The sequence below is a fragment of the Olea europaea genome, unplaced genomic scaffold (assembly GCF_002742605.1).
Source record: "Olea europaea var. sylvestris unplaced genomic scaffold, O_europaea_v1 scaffold1486, whole genome shotgun sequence".
NCBI classification, from domain to species: domain Eukaryota; kingdom Viridiplantae; phylum Streptophyta; class Magnoliopsida; order Lamiales; family Oleaceae; genus Olea; species Olea europaea.
Window position 1 is genome coordinate 102,267 of NW_019232425.1, and position 6,876 is coordinate 109,142.

A 6,876-nucleotide genomic window follows, 5' to 3' on the forward strand; every position below is an offset into this window, starting at 1 on the left:
TTGTGTAATCCAATGCAGTCGTATAGTTCATTTGAAATCCTTCAACTTGGTCTCGGGAATGGTTTATGCAGTCGCGTGCCTTTTATACTATACGGTAGCATAGTATTAAATTTGAAGCCTGTTCACGAAATAATTCTTTCGATTTAAAACTACCGCAAGTGTACGGCTCGTAACAAGTAATAAAGTGGATTTTTAAAAGTCCGAATATCGTCCCTCAGAGATTGAGTAGTTAAATTCTATTTAATCTAGCCTTAACCGAATCTAATTGAGTGAAAATGTGATCTAAGTGCAAAAAGCCCCAATTTCAACTAAAAACCCTAATTTCAATTGAAAACCCTAATTTCTCAATTAGAAACCCTAATTTCGAAATTTCTCTAATTAAACGACTTAAACACTCAAGTAAATGAAATTAAGCAAGTTTAAAAGCTAATTTATTAAAATGAATCAAATTAAAGTCACTAGGATCACGAATCCCCAATTGAAGTTATAAAAATCCTAATTTCGAAATTAATGATTCGATGAAAATTTGCCAATTCAATGTTCCTATTCTATCCAATATACTCTCTCGATATATATTAGACCTATTCTTGCACACCACCAGCCTATATCTCTATGGATGATGCAAACATACAAGAATGCATGTAGTTTTGTGAACAATTTAAGAATTACATAAAGCATAGGGGTATATCTCTATCCCCTATCGGACCCTATGTTAATTTACACCTTATCGAACCTATTTCACTTCTCTCGAATGTAAGAAACAAGTCATCAATACTCACACAATCATTGGCCACTAATTGCGGAAGAAAATTAATGCATGTAAATCAATCAAAATATCCAACGAATCTTTATATCAAGTTCATGAAATATAGAATTAAAATAACAAACAACGGTTCATCGATCACCTAGTAATTAAAACCCTAGTCTAGAAGATTCATAATTACAGAAAACAAAATGAAATTAATGACTAGAAGGAATAACACCCGTATGAAAGTTCTTGAAATCTGAATTCTTGAACAAAACCTTGAAAACCCCTTTGAATCCTTGTGAAATCGGCTTCAAGTTTGTGTTCCTTGTCTCCAAAAGTTGTATTCTTCTTCTCCTTGGACGTTCTGCCCTTTTTCTGATGAATTTTGGCTTTTATATCATATCCCCACGAAGCCCCGAAAGAGTTTCAATTAAAAATGGGATTTCAGAATTTTTTATCGACCTTAAAGCCATGCGGCCGCATGGTTCTATTTTTCAGCTCATTTGGATCCCTGCAATACCCTGTGCGGTCGCAAGGAATTATAACCATGCGGCCGCATGGTTATAAAATTTTTCCTCCGGACAGCTTTTAGTATTTTGGTCATAACTTTCTCTTCTGATCTCCGATTGAGGTGATTCAAAGTGAATTGGGAAGAAAACTCAAAGATGTACACTTTTGGTAGAAATAGGCTTCCTCAAATTATGATGTTTACTATGCCAAAAATGAATCTCAATTAGAAACTCAAAATCACGAGCATAGCTTTTTCGCCTGAAATTTGATACTTGATAATACTTCGACCATATTTCACCTCTTGACTCCTTTCCTCATTCGATTGAACTTTAACACTCTTGAATCTTCATTTCATTTCCTGTCTCATCTATGGATTATTTGCAACTTGGTCCTCGATCTATCGCTTTGTTCCGTTTTGGTCCTTTTTCGGCTCTTTTCTTCTGAATTCCATCTTTTCCATAGAAACACCTACATAGCATGAATTTAACAAGATTAAGTCATAATTCGACTATTTTGTCCATATTTAAGTCATGTTAGTGAGCTAAATAAGTGTGTGAAAACACACTTATCAAAGCCTCTTTTACCTTGTGCAGAATTTCGTGATGATTCCAAATTGTACTCATGGACGAAAATTCGATACCTGAACTGAAAGTTATGCTTGTTTTAATCCACGCTACTCATTTTTCCATATATCTTCCAAAACATTGAAATCAGCGCATCAAACATGATTCCACCTTCAAGACCAAAATATAAGTTGTTATTTGACTTGTTAACTTCAACATTTTGTACTCCATAGCTCAATCAAGTAATTGGACGACTTTATTGGCTCTTCGAGGTCTTGAACTTAGCTCGATTCTTGGTCTTGGCTCCTTATCAACATGCGTTGAATCCTTAAGTTTCTTAATAATTTTGACCCCCTCTTTAATTACATCACTGAGGATAGAGTTTGAGTTTGATTGGGGCATGCAAAATCAAGATTCGAGCTAACAAGACATGCAAATAATTTATTCGAGCTATGGAGTTCAAAATGTTGAAGTTAACAAGCCAAATAATAACTTATATGTTGGTCATGAAGGTGAAATCATGTTTGGTATGTTGGATTCAAAATTTTGGAAGATATATGGAAAAACGAGTAGCGTGGATTAAAACGGGCATAACTTTCAACTCAATTGTCGAATTTTCGCCCATGAGTACAATCCGAAATCATCACAAAATCCTGCACAAGGAAAAAGTGGTTTAAAAAGTAAAGCTATGCAACCACATAGCTTAAAAGCCAAGCGACAGAATAGTGGTGTGTAGGGAATATACAAAGAGGTTGCCAAGGTGAACCATGCGGCTGCATGGAACAAATTTGGGGGAAAATTTTCCTTTTTCGCACGAGAGTTTCATTTTGTCTAGAATTCCTTATTTTGGTAGCTTCCGATGTTTTAGGAGTCTTGATTCCGTTTTTCTCTATTTTTTAGGTTTAGTATAAATAGTATCTTTATTTCTTTTATTGAACGATACTTTGATATTGAGAATTTAATCAGAGAGGCTATTTTGCTTCCATTTCTTTGTTCTTCATTGAATAAATCGAACTTATTAAGATTTAAATATCTCGTGGCGTTCACAAATTCGGGTGAGATTTATAAATCGTGTGATCAAGAGGTTGGTAATTTATTCAATTATTGGTTGTTTGATACATCTTTTGTGGGTAAAATCCAAAACCTTGCTTGTTGGCGTTTTTGGGATCTGGTTTTAATCTAGTTGTGAGTTTTGTAGCCACCGTTGCTATATGGGTTCAATCACAATCACAATCACAATCACTTGCACCTCAAAATCCCATCCATAATATTTGTATCACATCATAAAGCCACACTGTTTTTTTCTTGTAATTAGCTCAATTTATATGTTGTCTTTTAATTATACACGTGCTTGCAAATTATTTCAAACTGAAACAAGGCAATTTACCTAAGGCTTTTTCCATTTGTACAGAATCATTTCATAGAAATCATACAGAAGTCTCACATGGAAGTGAATTCCATGTGAATAAAATAGTGTAAAAAAAAAACAATCACCTTACTCGTACAGGAGGCGTTGACAAGAGTTTTAATAGGGTGACGTGGCTTTTAATTTAAGTATTATTTTTTTTTTAAAAAAAGAGCATTAATTGACGGTTTAAAAACACAATTGCCCCATTTTTCACCAGTCTCTCTCCCGTTTTCCCCAAAATTTTGCCCTAGAAAGCACGACTCTCTACTCCGACACACCGATCGTCGTCACTACCTTCGGTCGGTGTCACCTAGCTGAATAAGAAAGCAACGCCACTCTATGTACCCATAAAATAGAGACCGCATTTTTGAAAATTTCTCCACTTCCGTTGGTCCGAATTCGTGGTTTTGTGAAGAAGTTGGGCGCTGCAAACTTCCGGCCATCGTGCAGTTCGAACCACAACCATAGCCTTCCTACGAACACGAGATTCATATGCGTCGCTTCAGAGTAAGCAATGTTGTTGTGGTTGCAAATTTTTAAAAAAAAAATTTTTTTGGAAGGGTGGCTGCATTGAAATACTGGAATCTTATTTGAGCTTTGTATTTTTGGGCGATCGTTTTCCCTGATGGCTATCATTTTGAATTGGTGGGAATGTTAGAAGTTCGAGCTTTTCGTTGCTTGCTTGCTTAATCTGCGGCACAGTAGGAAGGATTTTAACATTGTTTTCTGTATGGTTCAGTTATATGCTACAATGGTGGGGAAGAATTCTGGAATTTTAACATAGCTGTAGAATGGATTATGGTTCACTTCTTCGCCGAATGTCCAATTAAACGACAATGTCTGTTGTGTAAGAATGGATTTCAAAAGTGTTTAGCAGTTGAAAAACCGACTCCTAATAGAGAGAGATTATTCAAATGTTGCAATAATAAATATGGCTACTGGGCTTGGGTCGTAGAAGGATAGACTAGCGGCGAATCCACTAATGCTAGCCCTACCTTGGTGACAGCTGAACATTTGTCCTGCAGGTTTGAATCTCAAGTTCGGCTAACTGAAGGAGTGGACTTCGAAATATCTGTGAACGTGACGATTCGCAGGGGAACGGGCAGTGCAAAAAGGATTGAAAAGGAAAGGGGCCGGCTTGATTTGTAGTCAATCTGTTAAACGTTTTATGTATTAACTTATGTAAGGATTGTTTTTTGGGTTTGGTTCATCAAACTATGTAGTTGGTAGCAGGTTATGGATGGAACTGATGAAACCAATGTAACCTACGTAACTTCTATGGATGAAACCAATGTAACTGAAAATCATTTTCTTTATGCTAATGTCTACATATTATCAGCCTCTTTCTATCTCTCTTCACCATCTTTAGAGCTGCTGACAATTACAGATTACAAATTGTGGATTCCAAATGTTGATATTTGTCCAATTGTATTCTAGTAAATTGAGAAATGGGTAAATCAATCCTGTTCTATACATTTCAGTAGCTTTCCCCTTGATGTTCTTTATGGAATTAGATAATGGACACATTTGAAGTTGAAAATAAATAAATTATGATGACAGTGAAATGCAACACCTGACTGCATGTACACTATAATAAACTCATTTTAACACTGTGTGAACAAAATGTATACTATACTGTAAAATGATATACATTAAACAAATAGGAATCACATAAAAATGGATTCCCCATTACATAATGTCAAAATATATGTGGTAAAAAAATGTTGTTTTCCAGCCATATGTAAGTGTATAAAAGCTATGTCAAAATGATTACAATGGAAGCTTCAAAATAAAAGGGGCACTACTACCACTGAATGTAGATAAGTTACGTAATATTCACCATATGACTGAATTTCCTTTAACATTCGAATGGGTGAAGTGGGCTTCGCTGCCAAGCTGCAAATGAGTGAAAATTGTGGTTATGGATACCATTAATTTGCTAAAAATTATCACAACACTTGAAATATCAAGGTGAAAATTTAAGGAAAAATAGATCAGAAATATTCGAGCTTGGAACTTCTTCAATGATACATTTAAAAAGGCACTTATATATTGTCCAATAACGAAAAGCATATTGTCCATTTGCACACAATTAATCACCATAGAAACTCTAGAACCCAGGTGCTCAGTTGATGTGATTTTTCTAAATTGGACAAACACAAACACCCTGCCCATCAAAACAACCAAAATTAAAAATAGCTATTAAAAGGGAAGTCACGTGCACCTCAAAATGACCAAGTAAGGTGTGGCTAAGCACTTGTTTCTTAGAAATACATAAAGCAGCAAAAGCCACCAACAAGGCAACGAGCTTGGAATGAAAAAATAAAATTGGGACAAGGCTCACAACAAATTGCTTAGTTGTAAACTAGACCACAAAATTTGATTACAAACACCAACATGATGTGGAAAAAAGAAAAAAAAATCTAACAACCATTTAAAATGGGCGAATGAGTAAATATGCAATTGAAATTTCAATTAGAAACTCTTCTACTCAAAGTATGGAAATTCACCACCTGCTTTAAATAGTTTGATAATGAAGCACTTTTCTATTCAAAATGTTCAAAGGGAATAAGTATAATTTCCAATTAAACGACAGTCCAAGACCTATAAATGCAATTTCATAATTTTTTCATGAGCATTAAGTTTCACTTCAACCTTCCCATGGTTGGATGCTCTTGCAAATAAGTCATTGTGTACATCCAGATTTCCTTTTAATAGTTACCCTCTCAATTTTATTTCTATTGGCTAACTTATGGTGCCCAGTCCTAGTCCTACATGGAGCACTCTTGCCCATAACATCATCAACATACACATAAAGCGTCCATCAGAAATTATGTTTATGTTTATGGATATATAGCTCAAAAACTCCCATCGTGGACAAAAGGTTGGTGTCATACATTTATGAAAGATGCAGATGAGTGAAATACATACATAAGCAACGACCTATATAATATCCACCACACGACTGAATTGCCTTTAACATTCGAATGGGTGAAGTGGGCTCCGCTGCCAAGCTACAAATGAGTGAAATACATACATAAACAACCACCTATGTAGTCCTTTTTGTGAGGTTTGAAATAAAAAAAAGTAACTTACTGCATCAACTACATGGGTTGTCCGATGAACATCAAAAACCTGGGCCACCTCGGTCTAACAAATGTGGATAATAGTACGAAAAAACATGGCCTATAATACAAATTTAACTTCCATAAGTGCATGCTTCAAATGACATGAATGAATTATAAATATACAATCAATGCGAACCTACCTTGTGAATTGTACAAGTCATTTGTTGACGACGAATTCATCAACTTGGAAGATTGTAAGCGTTGCACATATGATAATGATGTTGGCGTGCCAAGTTCTGGTGATGAGAAGGGCGTCGAAACTGAAAATTGTGATAATGTGACTTGAGGGGATGGGCAATATTGGTTTTCTGCAGAAATTGGCTCCGGTTCGGGTGCCCCCATACTTGTACTACTATGCTTTGATGTCGGCCTCTCTTGTTTGACTGAAGTCGAACTTGCCTGCATGTATGTCATAATAAATGAGACTTTGTGAATACATTATGATTCGTATTATTTTTGGAATCAATATGTATAGTGGCTACCTCATTGTTTCGATACGAAATAGAATTACTTCCATAG

General features: G+C 35.4%; 1 long non-coding RNA gene across 1 annotated transcript; it reads left to right on the top strand.

The window, feature by feature from the left end:
• The first annotated feature begins 3,428 nt into the window (after nucleotides 1-3,428).
• On the top strand, nucleotides 3,429-4,578 carry LOC111376320. Its single transcript, XR_002699454.1, has 2 exons — nucleotides 3,429-3,736; nucleotides 3,969-4,578. It is a non-coding gene; the product is annotated as an uncharacterized LOC111376320 (long non-coding RNA).
• Nucleotides 4,579-6,876: the final 2,298 nt, after the last annotated feature.